General features: G+C 47.0%; 1 protein-coding gene across 3 annotated transcripts in view; it reads left to right on the forward strand.

Annotated features, from left to right (window-relative positions):
• Window positions 1-16,952, forward strand: part of RPGRIP1L (RPGRIP1 like) — an 82,760-nt gene that overhangs the window by 515 nt on the left and 65,293 nt on the right. The gene's annotated exons all lie outside the window — the stretch shown is intronic.

The raw sequence follows: 16,952 nt of genomic DNA on the forward strand, positions 1-16,952 counted from the left end.
CCGTCTTTGCAGCAAGAGGACTGCTCTATTTGGCTTCTGTAGCCGAAAAGTAGTGAAAACTAAGAGCTGGTATTTGAGTGGTGCTTTGCATCTAACCAGGGCTGCCTTGAGTCTGAAAAGCTTGAGAACCCCTTGAGACAGGAGAAGAGTTCATGGGGAAACAGCTTCTGCGTCTGATCCTATGCCTGTAAAATGGGGCTTTATACCTGGTCCAGCCTCTCCCATGCTGCTCCCTGAAAACACAAATCCCTGGGGTTTGGGTGGCCTGCAGCGCAGGTTTGAAGACAAATCTCTGGGTAACAGTGCTGCTCACTTACGTTTGCTGGAGCAACACTGCAGGCTTGCCATGGCAGTGAGCACTGCATGTGACCTTCCAAACCAGTGGTGGCATTGCCCTATTTGCATGCATCTTAATGAGCGCTCTTGCAGGGCATTTTCCACTGTGCCAAGCCTTCTAGGCCCACAGTGCAGTGTTTGCAGTGTTTGATTAGCATGTGGAATCAAATGTTTCTCTAATGCTTCTTTAATGCTCAGTTTGTGCCATGTGATTGTCGCTACGGGGGGCTAAGGTGAATTTGAGGGGCATATGGACCCCCACCCCCAGTGTCATTGCCAGCCTGCAGAGGCACAGCACAATGTGGTGCTCCCAGCCCACCCCACTCCTGGCACAGCGCTCCTGGCCAGCCCAGCCACAGCCCTGGCCCCCCAACCCCATTGGTGGAGCAGGGAAGCAAATGCAAAAGCCATGGTTTTAAACTTGGCACCATTGCTGTCTCCCTACTTGGAGACAGAAACGTACCAAGTTTAAAACCTTGCTTTCACTTCCTTGCTGATTAGGATCCCGGGGCCCTGAATTGGTAGGGGCCCCTGGGCTCGTGCCCAGTTGGCCCATGCATTTATCCGTCTATGATCTTGCAGTAGCAAGCGATGAGATGCATTTGGAGCCCGTATCAGGAACCATGCTGCCTTCTCAAACACGTCCCATTGCTCTGCTCTAGCCTATGCTCTGAATGGGAAGCATGACTTCCACAATCACAAGTTAGAAGGAGCTGCTGCCACCGGGGTTACCAGGAAGCAGAGTCCAGCCACTATACTGTCCCAGCCGCACTGCGTGCTGTGCCAAGTGGGGTGAGGACCATCCACATGTGCCATGGCCCGAGCTGCACCCCCCACACACACGCACACACATCTGGACTGGGCAGAGCTGAGGGGCCTGCCAGAGGCTGAATAAAATCCCTTGGCTGTTCAGATCTGTCCCACAGGCTGTATTTTGCCCACCTCTGCTTTATAAATTAATCTTTGCTGGGAATAGAAAACAATGAAAGGTGTTAAGGCTCTCCGCTGAGAATTGGAATCCACCTGTATGTGTCCATTTTCAGAATGAGGCAGTCTACATACCTTACATTTTTTTGGTCTTAGTAATTTAGAGCAGACCAAGACCACATTTAGAGAACAACTATATTTGTTTTTCTTGTAACCAGGTTGTAATACAATTTAACAAGATTTAATCAGTGAGTAAGCACTTTCCAGACAAATAATTTGAAAACTTTTGAAGAAATGTCCATGCATTTCTGGAAGCAACTTTGGGACCATTTTTGCTTATAGATGTAGTACTCCCATTGATTTCAGTTGGAGGAGTTCTAGCTGAATGAATAGCATCTGACTGTCAATGAATAACCCCAATATGTTCCTTAGGAGAATTGTTGCTTGAGATGAAGACTATTCCTGGCCATTAAAGACATCATATCACTTCTTGTAAGGGAGGTACATTTGATGAAATTCCTTGCCAAATTCTAAAAGAATTCTATTCCTTGCCAAATTCTATTCCCTGAGGCGCATTATATTTATTATTCAATCAGTTGTTTAATTCCACAATAAATTTACACATGCTATATAGACAAAGTAATTTTCACACAATAAAAATGGCCAAGTGGCCACAAAGATGCTGCTTAAAAATTGTAGAATATTATTGTAGCTGGTTTCTATCAAGCTTTAATTTGAACATGGGGCATTCGATGCATAGGGTGATAGTGTGGTTTCTTTTTCCTTGCAAAACACATGTGCATGCACACACACCCATGCCTCTATAAACCTGCCTTGTGACAGTGCACTAGACAGCCCAGAACACACCTTTACAGTTACATCATCCTTTTTCCCATTACAATGACTACCACATACCTGTGAGCCTACATGCCCATCATCTTCACACAATCACAGAAACGACCACCTCTGCATCTCCTTCCCATCCCCTCCTCCTCCATGCCTCTTCCAACTCCCTTTCCTGATTTCCCCAGTCCTTTCACTCATCGCTATAATCATTGCAGCCGTCTTTGTTCTCGCCATTGTCGCTCTCACCAGCTTTCCCACCTCTGAATAGGCTGTACCAGTCTTTTCATTTCCATATGATCTCTGCCATCTCCTCCCTGATGTCTTTTGCTAACTTCCTGCACTATCCTTGATAGTGTTTGGCCAGGTCCTCCAGCACTCCTGGGTAGACTGCCCTCTTCCTCCTCCTGCCATTCCTGCAAGGGGACTCTTGTTGATACATGAAGAACTCTGCTGCCCCAGGGAGCCTCAGCAAGAGATTACTCATTGCCCCTCCAGCCTTTCCCCAACCAGCCTTCAAAGCTGCGTCTTTAAGGAGACATTACCACTTCTTTCCTGTTAAAAACCGAGTGTAAGCAGATTCTCAAAATGACATGAGTTCCTTACACACAATAATAATCTGAGAGAGGGGAAGGAAATTTGTCTGGAAAGCTGTCAGTGGGGACAACATGGGGAGAGAGGAAAAGCACATACACAGAAGCACCTTGCGGTGTTCTGAGAGAATCTTCTCCTTCGCGTGGGTTGTCCCAGCTCTGTGCAAGTGGTGGGGGAGCAGCTTTAGCCAGGAGCTCACTTCTCATTAGCAGCTGAAGGTGTGGGACGGGCACTGACTATAGTCCCTGACAGCAGCTTTTCAGCTCTCCTTGCTGGCAAGTGCTGGCAGAGGAAGTTCCCAGGGTATTTTTCCCCTCTGGTTAGCTTGTTTTGGGAATGTGAAGCAGTCACATAGTGTGATAGTTTCCATCAAGCAACATTACCTGTTGCCTGATGGGAACAAATCTGCCAGGGGCCCAATAGTAACCTTTTGGTTTCCTAGATTCCTTCTTCCATTTCAAATTGAATAGTTATTCTCTGTCTCTTTCTTACTGTTTTCCTCATGCTCTTGACAAAAATGGCTACTACATATAATGTTCAAAAGATCTTTGAGCAGCTGGCATGTACCATTCAGTTGGCAATACAAATTTCTATTAAAAATATCATATCAAAAGCTTAAAGCAGAAGATTTTTCAAGGCACAGCAGGGAAATAGACATCTCATTCTTATTGATTTATAATGGAAATAGAACACCTAACTCTCCATTGTGCCCCTGAAAATTCCCTTCCCACCTTCTCTGGAGAGCAGATGTAAAATAGGCTCTGTTTTGTTACCCTGAGATTCATCTGAACAATTTCCCTTCCAGTCATTCTACCATAGTAATGAGTCAAAGAGGAACTTTTATTTAAATACATCACTATATTTTTTTCCAGCTTTTTTGAGGGGGACCTCTGATTGTGAGTTAATTTATTTCTGGTAAAAAATAACATTAAGATATCTCTACATAGTGAAGATTTTATTCACAAAAAACATATTCTATGGGAAGTGATGGAATATGCTCTCTCCTTCATTGTACCACTATACTTACCTGATAGACCACTTGTAGTGGGGAAAGAGTCTTTCTGACATTATATCCAGTTGGCTGTTGGCATTGCCAGTGAGGGCGTTATATAATTTTCTCCAAGAATTGGTCATTTCAAATGCACCATTGTTTAATGTTAACATATCTCCAACATTAGCAGCTTGAACTGAATTTGAACTGAGCAGCTAAAGGTAAATGATTTCTATATCCACTTTTAATCTAAAGTTCGGCATTGATACAATGATACATAACAGTGATTATGATCTGCTTTGACTCTTGAAGGGAGATAAGTTAGTGTGTGCGGACAACACTAGTTGAATGGACAAATGAGGCTCAAATAATGATAAAAGGGTGGTTCTCATTCAGGTACAGCTCTAGGAGAAATGTTGTGTGAGAATTATCACGTGTAAGTTGAATGTCAAAAGATAGAGAGCATGGATCTTTAAAATAAGAAGTAAATGTTAGCCTGTAGCTGCCATCAGCAAACAGCTGCTTGGTTGCTAATCTGCTGGTGTAGTTGAGATTCAGGCATCTTAAATATTGTGTCATGGAAATATGATCAACTTCTGGCCCATGGACCAAATCTGGGCCATGGAACCAGGGCATCCAGCCCATGGGGCTCCCACAGATCAGAAAATTTGGCATCACAGGAGCAGTGGTAACTAATGCTGCCACTGAAGACCCACTAGGGGGACACACCAATTAACTCACTAATTAGTATACACAGAGGGTTGTTAATCCTTTATACCCCACTAGTAGTCAAAGTTTGGGGGAATCGAAGTAAATTAATTCCCCTGAAAATTGGTCTATAGCCTGACCCCAATCAGAGTTAGGATACTATGCAATCAGGTAAGTTGAATGAGATATGTATATATTGTAAAACAAATCCACAATAAAACACCTGTGCAACAAACACCCAACCCAATACCCGTAACACCCAAATCGCAACACACAAACCCAAGCCAACAACAGCACAATTATTGTAAAAGAATTCAATTAGCCTATGGTCAATCAACAGTTAACAGTGAACTGTAATACCAAGGACAATTTGCTTGCACTAGGTGGCAGGCAAGAGCACTCTCAGGCCTAGGCAAGAGCCTGCTGACAGCTTCTGAGAATTTCTGGTTTCTCCCTTGACAAGGTACTCAGCACCTCAGGAAAGAGGGAGGGGTGAATTACCCAACTGTGGTGGAGGTGAGGCAGGTCGAATACAGGTAGGATGGCTCCTCCCATCAGATGCTCCCCAAGTTCTACACTACACTTGCCAAGTGTCTCACTCTTTCACACAGCACAACAAAACACCCAGTTGCTCTCTAACCTTCCCAGCCACTAGTCTAATATCAGTCATAAGCATTTAACTGATCTGCACTAATCACAGAGGGAGAGAGCACGAGACAGACCAAGTCTCAGTGAGCTCTGACCCCGATGGCGACCCCCAAAAGAGCCCCTACAAACTCCCAAAAAGAGCCTGCTGACCCTGCACTGGACAGGATTTATAATGTTCAAATCATGCCACTTGTCAATTATGTGGTGGTCCAATCATCACCCACCTCACTGGTAATATTTGAAAGGAACAATCACTTCAAATGAATGCAAATCCTCATTATCATAACTCTCCCAATAAACAATTACATAACAGGGATGCTCTGCACATGCCCAGACCTCAAAAGTAAGTCACGACATCATCAGGGTAGAAGTTCAAACATCTCGCCCCTAGTCATCCTGCACATGTGTGATCATATCAGGACTCCGTATTCTATGCCACCTGTCCTCCAGTGCCAAATTCTCAACCCCACATAGCTGGATGGGGGCTGAGTCGATTTAATATGGGATCGATGTATCAGTGCACCTCTAACTGCTACCAAATGCAACAAATAATAAAATGTAGAAATTATACCTGGTGATATTTATTATTGAATATGCCAAAGAAAAGAGTAAAATTAATCTGATAACTAATCTCTGTTACTGTATAATTTTAGTTCTTGGCTGGCTAAAACAAATGAAATTAATATAAAAGGAATGATGTGGTTGCCTGAAGTAGCAGAGGATAGGAGTCAGTAAATCAGGAGGTGTACCGTATTTAGTCAAATATAAAATGACCCTGAATATAAGATGACCCCTCCAATAATTAGATTCTATATCTGGAAATTTATACATTGTTATAATTTTCTAGGTGTAAAATCTAATTATTGGAAGTTTGCTTTGAATTTGTTTCCCTCCCACAGCTACAGCAGGGGAGAAGAATCTGGGGATCAGGTGGTCCCTTTGCCCTCTTTCCCCTCAATTTCTTTCTTCTGCAGCCCCTTCATCCCCACCCTTACTGTTAGACCCTGCTATCCATGATCACATGGAAGTGAAGGGCAAGTTTGAAAACATTGACCTTGAAATAAACATATAGGCAAAATATTATGGGCATCCATAGGCTGAGTTCATGTAGAACTGATACATTTTACCTTTTTTTTTACACTGCTGCAAGTTTTAACACAGGTACTCCATAACTTGTGCAGGACTTTTGTACTGACTTATATATGGTACAAACTATGCATGATATAAGTCCAAACCCAAAGGCTAATCATTTAGCATATAGCTCATTGGTCTGGGCCCCAGCAGTCAACAGCATTTGAAGCCATGGTGACCTCAATGCTCAGTACATATGTGTACTCCAGATACTCCCCAACCAGAGAGCCATGTGCTGATTAGTCCCCCACTCATAACTGGAGCTGGGTGTTCTTGTCATGAGTGCTGGGATTCTCCAAAAAATTATATGCAGATGAGGCACAGGGCAACCTTGCTTGGCTTTACCTCATGGAGGGTGGGTCCACACTAATCGTATGCACAAGCTTAGAGAAGGGGTGACAGAGGGATTCTGGGTGAACTGTTTGGAACTCCATTTGGTCATGTTTGCCAGACATATGAGGCCAGTGAAAAAGCAGGAATCATAAGAAATGGGAAAGAAAGGCACAGCTCGGCTAGGGAATGAAGAAGAAATTGAAATATATTTCCTATAGTGGCTCACCATGACTTAAAAAAATGGTGGTCAGGGGAACTAAACACAATGGGAACTACTTAATGTTCTCCAGAGTCTCAGTATGGATCTGGATTACCAGAGCTGGGGATTGTTCATTAGGAACTTACTGGTGGAGGACCTTAGGCTTCCGAACATTAAGCGTCAGTTCCATTTTGTTGTATGCCTCGATAGAGATGATGATTGTCTGAAGGTCTGCTTCTGAGTGAGCGCACACTACAGTATCATCAGTATACTGGAGCTCTATGACTGTGGTTGCCGTGGCCTTGGTTTTGGCTTGGAGTTGGCTGAGGTTAAACAGCTAACCACCCATTCAGTAGTTTAGCTTCACTTCAACTGGAAGCTTGTTAGCAGTCAGATGTAGCATCGTGGCAAGGAATACTGAGAAGAGTGTTGGAATGATGATTCAGCCCTGCTTAACTCCCGTTTTAACCTCAAAGGCATCTGTAATAGATCCATTAGTGAGAAACACCACTCACATACCATGATAGAGCAGGCAGAGAATGGTGACAAATTTTGATGGGGATCCATACTTTTAAGGATCCTCCATGACATTTCTTGGCTGACAAAGTCAAAAGTTTTTGTTAGGTCAAAGAAGGCCATGTAGAGATGATTATGTTGCTCCCTGCATTTCTCCTGCAGCTGGAAAGTTGTGAAGATCATGTCAGTTGTGCCTCTTGATGCCCTAAAACCACACTGAGATTGGGAGGAACTCTTCAGTAAGTGGGAGGAGATGGGTCAAAGAAGGGTTCTCACAGTGATCTTTCCTGTGGTGTATAGCAAGGTGATCCCTCTGTAGTTTCTGCATTCAGACTTGTCTCCTTTCTTGAAGACTGTCACAATCATGGCATCCCTGAGATTACCTGGAATGTCCTCATCATTCCATATCCTTAAAATGAGGGCATGAAGCTGTGATGTGTGCTCCTCTCCTCCCTGTTTTAATTTCAGGGATTTCAGATTTCAGCAGGGATTCCATCCGTTCCAGATGCCTTGTTGTTCTTCATCTGTTTGATGGCTTTCCTCACCTCATCAAGGGTTGAAGGGATTCCAAGGTCATCTCTGACTGCGTGTTGCGGGATGGAGTTGAGAACACTCATCAGCAGCAGAGTCTCAATTTGAGAACAACTTCAAGATTCTTCCATCAGGCATTGATGGCTCCCCTTTCCTTAATCAGGTCTCCTCCATCCTTAGGTCTGAAGAGGCTCGGCCACTGTAACAGGGCACCATCCCCTGGGTGGTTGCAAGCCCCCGGAGGCCCACAAAATTCATAGTTTCATAGTTCGTTTCATAGTTCATTTCATAAGTTGGAAGGGAACTCAATAGATCATCAAGTCCAACTCCCCTGCCCTGGGCAGGAAACAACACTGGGGTCATAAGCCCCCCAGCCAGGTGCTTATCCAGTCTCCTCTTAAAGACCTCCAAGGTAGGGGAGAGCACCACCTCCCTTGGAAGCCCATTCCAGATTCTGGCAACCCTTACCATAAAGAAGTTCTTCCTGATGTCCAACCTAAATCTGCTCTCTGTCAGTTTGTGGCCATTGTTCCTGGTTATTCCAAGAGGTGCCCTGGTAGACTGAGCATCTCCAATTTCTTTCTGCCACCCCACCGATGAATTTGTAAATGACCACAAGATCCCCTCTCAGCCTTCTCTTGTGGAGGCTGAAGAAATCCAGATCCTTCAGTGTCTCCTCATAGGGACTTACCTGCAGCTCCTAAACATATGAGTGGCCCTCCTCTGGATCCTCTCAAGGTTGTCCACATCCCTCTTGAAGTGCAGTACCCAGAACTGGACTCAGTATTTCAACTGTGACCTGACCAATGCTGCATAGAGGAGAAGCATCACCTCCCTGAACCTGTTCGTGATGCACCTGCTAATGCATGATAGAGTACAGTTAGCTTTACTGATCACTTGATCATATTGATGGCTCATGTTCATTTTTGAGTCAGCTCTGACTTCAAGATCCCTTTCTGCCACTGTGCTGCTGAGAAGGTCATCCCCTAGCCTTTAAGTGTGTTGGTGATTCCTTCTCCCTAGATGCAGCACTTTGCACTTGCCTTTGTTGAACTGCATCCTATTCTTTTCTGTCTACTTTTCCAACCTGTCCAGGTCCGCCTAGGTTTGATCCCTTCCCACTAGTGTGTTAACTTTACCTTATAATTTGGTGTCATACACAAATTTGGATAGAGTGCCCTCCACACCCTCATCCAAGTTGCTGATGAAGACATTGAATAGTACAGGTCCAAGGACCAAGCCTTGGGGGACCCCACTGCCCACATGTTTCCAGGTCAATACCAACCTGTCCACCACCACTCTCTGGGTACGACCCTTAAGCCAATTTGCCACCCACCTGACAGAGTAATCATCTATGTCACAGCCGCTCAGTTTGTTTATGAGAATAGGATGAGATGCCACATCGAAGGCCTTCTTAAAATCCAAGTAAATGACATCTACCTCGACTCCTGAATCTAAACATTTTGTGCCCTGATCATAAAAGAAACAAGGTTAGTCAGGCAGGATCTACCTGCAATGAACTTGTGCTGGTTGCCCTTCAACATTATTTTTCCTGCTGGGCTCCCACAAATGTGATCCTTGATAATTTTTTAAAAGGTTTTCCCAAGGATACAGATGAGACTAATCGGCCTGTAATTACCTGGATCCTCTTGCCTCCCCTTCCTGAAAATAGGGACCACATTGGCCCTTTTCCAGTCCTTTGGAACCTCACCTGAACACCGTGAGTGCTCTAACAGCCATGCCAGTGGCTCTGCTATGACACTGGCCAATTCCTTCAGCACCCTTGGATGAAGAGCCTGCTGACTTAAATACATTCAGCCCCTCCAAGTGCCCCCTTTACTAGGTCAATGCTGACCATTGGTGGGCTGGTGTTCCTCCTGTGCCTATCTGTAATGCAATTGGAATATTTGTCTTGATCCGTGTTCAGGAATACAGAGGCAAAAAAACCCATTGAAGAGTTCAGCCTTGTCCCTCCTATCTGTCTCCAATTGCCCTAGCCTGTCTTGTAGGGGTCCTATGTAACCCTGCACCTTCTTTTTGCTCCCTATCTACCTGTACAAGGACTTTTTATTGTTTTTAATTTTTGTCTCCTGCCTGAGTTCCATTGCTGCTTTGGCCTCCCTAACTGACTCCCTGCAAGTGTGAGTCAAGGAGGTATACTCCTCTTTGGTAGCTTCCCCCTGCTTCCACAGCCTGTATGCCCCTTTCTTTGCCCCTAGGCTTTCCTGGATTTCCCTGTTCAGCCAAGAGGGTTTCTTAGTCCCTTTGTCCCCTTTTGTGTGTAATAGAATTGTCTCCTTCTGTGCCTGAAGGATTGCTCCCTTGAGGAACAACCACCCTTCCTGGACTCCCATTTCACCAGTGCTCTTGATCTTCAATGCCTCGCTAACTAATCTCCTGAGCACATTGAAGTTAGCCTTTCTGAAGTCTAGCACTTCTGCCCTACTGGTTTCCCACCCTATACTGGATAGTGAATTCAGTCAATCAATGGTCACTATCCCCTAGGTTACTGTATACCTACAGATCCCCCACCAGGTCATCCCCTGTCACTAGCACCAAGTCCAGCAAGGTGTTTCCCTTACTGGGACCATATACTTCCTACGTTAGGTGAAGGTCTTGTATGCAGGTTAAGAACCTACATGAGCAGTTAGATCTGGCTGACTGCTCCGCACAGCAAATGCCCTCCCATTTTTGCCCTGCTTGCTCTGAGAACAATCTCCCCTTCACTCTCCGACCATGTCTTGATGTCCTGTATAGTTATAACAAGGAGGCTGCCCAAGGACTTCCCAGACCTGGTCTTGCTCTAAAGCAGGGGTGGGCAGTTATTTTGGTTGGAGGGCTGCTTACCCAGTTTTGGCAAGCTGTTGAGGGCCACATGGGTAGCCCTGCCCCCTGGTCACCATCTTGTCCCACCCTCTAACCCCTGACCTTTGCCACCAGAAGTCAGTCCCCTTGTCCCTGGAAGTACTCCTTTCAGCAAGGGATTTTGCCATCTTCGAACCAGAAAAAATACCAAATTATATTCTAAAAATCAAACATCTACAACATTCATTAATTTGATTTCAAAAAATATTTTTGCCCTGATTTACATGAATTTGTGTACATAGAGACAATTGCACAATACCTTAAAATGAAGTCTTACTCTTATATCTTGTGGGGGAGGGTGTGGGTGTGGGGGGGGGGGTTTGGGGGTGGATAGGTATGGGTGTGGGGTGACAGAGCATGTGCGTGTGTGTGTGTGGATATGTGGAGTGTGGGTGGGTTTGGGGTTTGTGGGGGCATGTGTTGGGGGGAGGGTGGCTGGAGAGTATGAAGTGGAGGTCTGCGTGTATGACAGTGTGAGGAAGAGCGTGGGTGTATGTGTATGATGGGGTGTGTGGGACTCACCATATGAACACACACTCTGTCTCGCTCCCTCCGTCATTGCGTGCACATGTGTGCAAGTGCACACACACCTGCACACACACACTCTCTGTCCCTCCCTTTTTCATAGTACATGCATGCTCTGTCCCTCCTTCATTTCTCTTCTTCCCTACATCATTGCACAGACATGCACACACACACACACACACACACCACCCTCCCGCTTTTGGCCCTGGGGTACTGGTGTGGGCCCCGTGCTTCTGTGGTCCAGCCATGCAGCCAGGAGCCACGTGATGCAGGAGCGGCCAGCGGGCAGGCAGGGAAGCAGTGAAAGTGGCCACAGGTGGTGGGGGAGTGGCAGCAAGCGACTGCACAGGGCACAGCAACAGCTGGGTGGGAGTTCGGGGCCCTCGCTGGTGTTCTGGGGCCAGGACCAATGGGACCCACAGTGGGGTAGCAGGAGCACTGGGCCCAGGCCAGCAGGAGTCTATGGAGCCATGCCGGGCTGCACCAGCAGGGAGAGTCAGCCTGCTCCAGAGCCCCTGCTAGCCCGGGCCCAATGCTCCTGCTGCCCCACTTTGGGCCTGGCTGGCTCTGGCCCTGGGACACCGGTGCAGGCCCCATGCACCTGCCCAGCTGTTGCTGTGCTCTGCATGCCCTTTTGCTGCTACTGTCCCCGCCTACAGCTGCTTTCACCACTTCCCCATCTGCCCCATGGCTGCTCCAGCACCATGTGACTCCTGCCTGCATGGCTGAACTGCAGGACTTAGCAGGAGCTGCCTGGCTCAGCCCCGAGGAGTGGGGCAATTCCCATGGCCCTCCTCTGTCTTCCCCCTGCCCCTCCCCCAACTCTTACTTGAATTTCCCTCTGGCTCAGGGAGGCAAGAACAGCCCCAGGGTCCCAGGCAAGAAGGCTCTGCTGGGCAGAGGCTTCTGGGTGGGGGTGGGGGGCAGTGGGCGATGGCTGGGGGTGGAGCAGGGTAGGATTGGGTGGGCATGGCTTCTGTGTTCTGCTGGCCTCCCCTAGGTCCTACTGCCCCTGGCTCCTGTCATCTTTGAGAGGCAGCCAGGAGCAGAGAAATATTTATTTTGTAAATTTATTAGGGGCCCTGTGGCCCAAATAGAATGGCATGGTAGACTGGATCCAGCCCGCAGGCCATATTTTGCCTGCCTGCCCTAAGGAACACCTAGTATTAGTGGTCCTTTGCTTAAGGGAGGGGCAGACAAAATACAGCTGGTGGGCCACCCACTTTCGTCCAGCCCGTGGCACCCACCAACAAAATGCACCCCGCCCAGCCCTTCCACCCATGAGGGTGGGAGCGAAGCACCCACATGTACACACCCCCCGCCCCCCAAACGTAACTTATTGTGCCTCACTCCCACCCTCATGAGTGGAAGGGCCCAGCCTGGCCAGCACGCAGCTTGCAGACAAGGCTGCTGCTGCCACAGCTGCAGCCCCCAGGGACCTGCTCTGGTTCCCTGGTCTCCTGCTGGCTCTGGGCAGCAAATAGGGAAGCTGTGGGAGTGGGGCTGTAGCTGGGCAGGAGCATGGGGCTCTCACACTTGCCAGGCATGGGAGGGAAGCTCCAGGCACTGGAACCAACTATCTTCCTCGCTGGGGCTGCATGGCACAGGAGGGAAGCCCCAAGTGCCTCCCCAGCCTGCTCCAGTGCGTGGGACTTCCCTCCCATGCCCTGCAAGTGTGGGGAGCACCAGCAGTAGAGACTGCCTGGCAGAGGCTGCACCCTTCACCATGATGTGCAGCACTGGCTTGAGCTGCACGCTGCTGGGCACCTGTACCTTGAGCACCTCTGCCTGCTGCTGCACTGTGGGAGGAGTGTGGGGGTGCCCACAACCCCTCACACATATACAACCTCCCAACATACATTATGCCCCCCAACACATACAACCACACCCCCTCACATATCTTACACACACACACACCCACTCCCCACTGTACACACACACACACGTCACCATATACCCCTGCACACACAGTATATAAGACTATGAATTTATTTTTGAGGTATTATGCAATCACCTCTATGTACCCAATGCAAACACAAATCATGACAAAAATATTTTTTGTAATAAAATTTTAAAATGTTATAGCAGGTGTTTGACTTTTAGTGTATGATTTTTTTTTTTTCTGGTTCTAAGATGGCAAGCCCACCCCCCCCCCCCAAAGTATTTCCAGGGGGCAAGAGGGAAGTACTTCTGGTGGCAAAAATCGGGGGTTAGAGGGTCGGACTTCTGGTCTCAAGATGGCAACCAGGGGGCGGGGCTACCCATATGACCCTCGACAGGTCACCAAAACTCGTTAAGTGGCCCTCCAACCAAAATAATTGCCTACCCCTGCCTTACGGGTATTTGCATGGCTCCATACCTTCCTACACCATGCCCCATGCCTTGCAGATTTTGAGTCACCAGTCAGGTAGGATACATGTCCCTTTGTCTCCAGGCCACTCCAGGACTTCCTTCTTTTGTTGGGACTTCAGTCTTCCCAGCTTCCAGTCCTCTACTTTGGCTCGTCCCATAGGCCAGGCCCACTGCCCCACTCAGCCGTGAACCTGCCCCAGCAGGGCCCAAGACAATCACATGCCCCTAGGACAGTAATGGGACCTCTGTATACTGCCCCTTAGTCCCAACCCAAACCACCAGTCTGAACATAAAAATGAAGGCCACTTATGTGCTTAACAAGTGTCCCTCTCGCTTTTCTTTTCCCTCTCCCTCACCCTTTTTCTCTTTCTCTGGGTAGCTCTTTCTTGTTCCCAGATCTGCCATGCTGCTGTCAGGAGTTCCACACTCTGTGGCTCTCAGAGCTGGCTTCCTTGACTGGCTTGATCCCAAGGCTTATGTAGCTCTGGCCTGAGCCCTCTTTTGGTCACGTGAGGCCCCAGTCAGCTGACCTGACAACAGGACTGTCCTTTAACCCCTGCTCTGCTGGCTGTCCATGATATAAAGACTTTGCCCTTAAAGGGCTACACCGCTCTCCAGTAGTAGCGCCAGCGTTCCCTGTTACAGTCCCTTAGTGCTCAGACTATAGATAGCTTTGGTGGAGGGAAGAAGCTGTGCAAATCATGGATGTCAGCCAGATGTTGAATCTCTTTAGCCTTGTCTTCCCACCATTTGTTCTTCATATCACATGTCTGCCTTTGAATCTCTGCCTTGGTTTGTTGGAGATTCAATTTCTTTTTCTTGGAGATGGTGTCATTTTGCCAGCCACAAAAGGCCTTGCACTTGCGATTGATCAACTCTTGGATCTCCCAGTCGTTCTCATCAAACTATTCTTGATATTTCCTGGTAGAGAATCAAAGTGTCTCTTCACGAGCACTGATGACGGTGGCCTTGAGAGCACCCCACATGCTGTTGGCATTTTCCCATTGTTGTGGATTGGAATACACCAGTTTTTCATTGAGGCAATGGTGGAAGAGTTTTCGCTAGCTTGGCTCCTTGGCTCCTTCAACATTGATCTTCTGTTGGCATTGCTTTTGCTGCAGCCATGTTTTGGGAGCCAGTTTGAATGACATCACTGAGCAGCTGGGTCGGTGATCAGTCCAGTGATCATCAGCTCCCAGCATAGCTTAGGTGATGAGGACATCTTTGCAATCCTGGGCACGGATGCCAACATAGTCAGGTGCCAATGCTTACATCATGAGTGTTGCCGTGACATTCTGTGCCCGTTTCTGTGGTGGAGCAGGGTGTTGGTGAGCCCATGTTCCACGCATTTGGTCAAGAGGAGGATGCCAATGGGTTGACCTTTCCTACTCCTTCCTTGCCAGTGATTCCATTCCAAAGGTTGTTGGCTACAAAGGACCAACTCACGGGATCATAATAAATTCTAATTTATTGTACGGGATGTGAAGTTACCAATAAAATCATAAATGTAAACTTTCAGTTATGAGGGGTACTGGCCACCTTAACACTCACTCACTCACTTACAGACACAACTGCTGCAACAGTAGTGTAGCACCAGTGTTGGTTTATACCTGTCCGGGGCGCTGGAGTCTGTTGTCGATGGTCAGCTTCCTCCAGGGCGATGTCTTATCCAGAAGGGGTTCATCTGCTTGTCCTTCTGTCTCAGTAGGTCGAGCGCTGGATGAGAGGGCACCACTGAGGGTCATGTTCACTGCCTTTTATCCCTTTCTGGCAGACTTGTGTGATCCCCCCAGCATCATGGTTGCTCAATCCAGAGGTTGCTGTCCCACGTGGGTCTTGAGTAGTGCATGACAGCTGTCAGTCACAGTCACTGGGGTTCTACCTGATGGTGCAGTTTCGGAAATCCACCCTTCACTTACGGACTTAATGGCTGTATTGTCATGGGTTACAGTCAATAAGGTGCATGCTTAGTTCTAGGAATTAGTCTCCAGTGATCAGCATAAACTGGATACCTTCTTCCTGCCAGTCTGTGATCAGAGCTGTTAACTGCTGCTTGTTAACTTGTAACCACAGCTGGTTCTACCTCTTACTTAATCATTCACTCAGATTTGCTCCCATTCATTCAAGAAACCAGCCCCAATGCAGCAATGCAATTCCAGTGATTACAATTCCAATGCATTCTTACAATAATAGTTCTAGTAATACAACGTATGACTTTAAAGAAAACTACATTTGTTAAAAGGTATAAAATATAAAATAAAGACTACCAGGGTAAAGATGAGACAGATGAAATATACCTTAATCAATAACTGCAAATGGGCGGTAGTGAGGATCAAACACTAGGGACAGTGAGTTAGGTTAGATGTAGTAGACTGATTTAGCTTAAACTTTAGACAGATATGGGAAGTTTTTGTTGGGAAATAGGTTTTAATCAAAGGGGGAATGTGTTCACCAGGATATATTTACAGTCGTGTTTTCACTGCACTTTGGCTTGTCTTGTCTCTTACGGGCTTTGCTTTTAAGTGGATATATTAGTTCTTTTGTTTTCTTTAGTGACACTTAGCTCAATTGATATGTAGATGTAGTTTGTAGGTTTCTCCTACAGAAAGTGTCCTACATGTCAGCTCTCTGGCTTGCTCTGAGCCTTGCCACACCCATGCAGTGCTAGGTCTCTGCCAGTACTTAGAAGGAAAAAGAAATGCACAAAATGGGGTGTAGGCAAGAAGGGGCTTCTTGTTACAAGGTTAAAGTCCCTTCTAACTCTGTCACTGAGAAAAATAGGTCTGTTTTCCTCCGGAATGTCAAAAGAAGTTGGTCATGGTTGGCATAGAATTCCTCCTTGGTTTCATTGGTGGTGTCAAGAGTCAGGGCATACACACTGATGATAGAGGCATATTGGCTCCCTGCCAGTTTAAGATGGAGAGTAATGAGGCACTCGTTAATTCCAGTAGGGAACTCATTGATTTGGTTTATGAGCTCACTCTTAATGGCAAAACCAACTTAGTGAAGTGGGTATTCTCCTTCCCGTTTACCCTTCCAAAAGAAGGTATAGCTGCCTCCATGGTCTTTGAGCTCTTGCCCATCTCCTGCTCACTGGGTCTTGCTCAGGGCAGCTACATCAATTTTTGTGTCGCCTGAGTTGTTGGGCCATGATTGCAGTGTAGTGCTCTAGGCATTCACTATTAGGATTGTCCATGAGCATCCTGATTGTCCAGGTCCTGAAAATAATGATGTCTTCACTGGTATTTTCGACCGTAGTAAAGATGATCCCACTGGACATGGTTATCTAGTCAGGAAAATTTGACAGGCAATGGTTAGGGCACCTTTTCTAGTCCCCTACCCGTATGGGGTGAGCAGAGAGGATCCTGAAGAGAGCTGCTCAGTCACAGTTATAATGATAGCTGCTGCACTCCTGTCTCATCAAAGTGCTAGATGACCTTCTTGTAACTTGCC

Source organism: Alligator mississippiensis, chromosome 10 (assembly GCF_030867095.1).
Source record: "Alligator mississippiensis isolate rAllMis1 chromosome 10, rAllMis1, whole genome shotgun sequence".
Lineage (NCBI taxonomy): Eukaryota > Metazoa > Chordata > Crocodylia > Alligatoridae > Alligator > Alligator mississippiensis.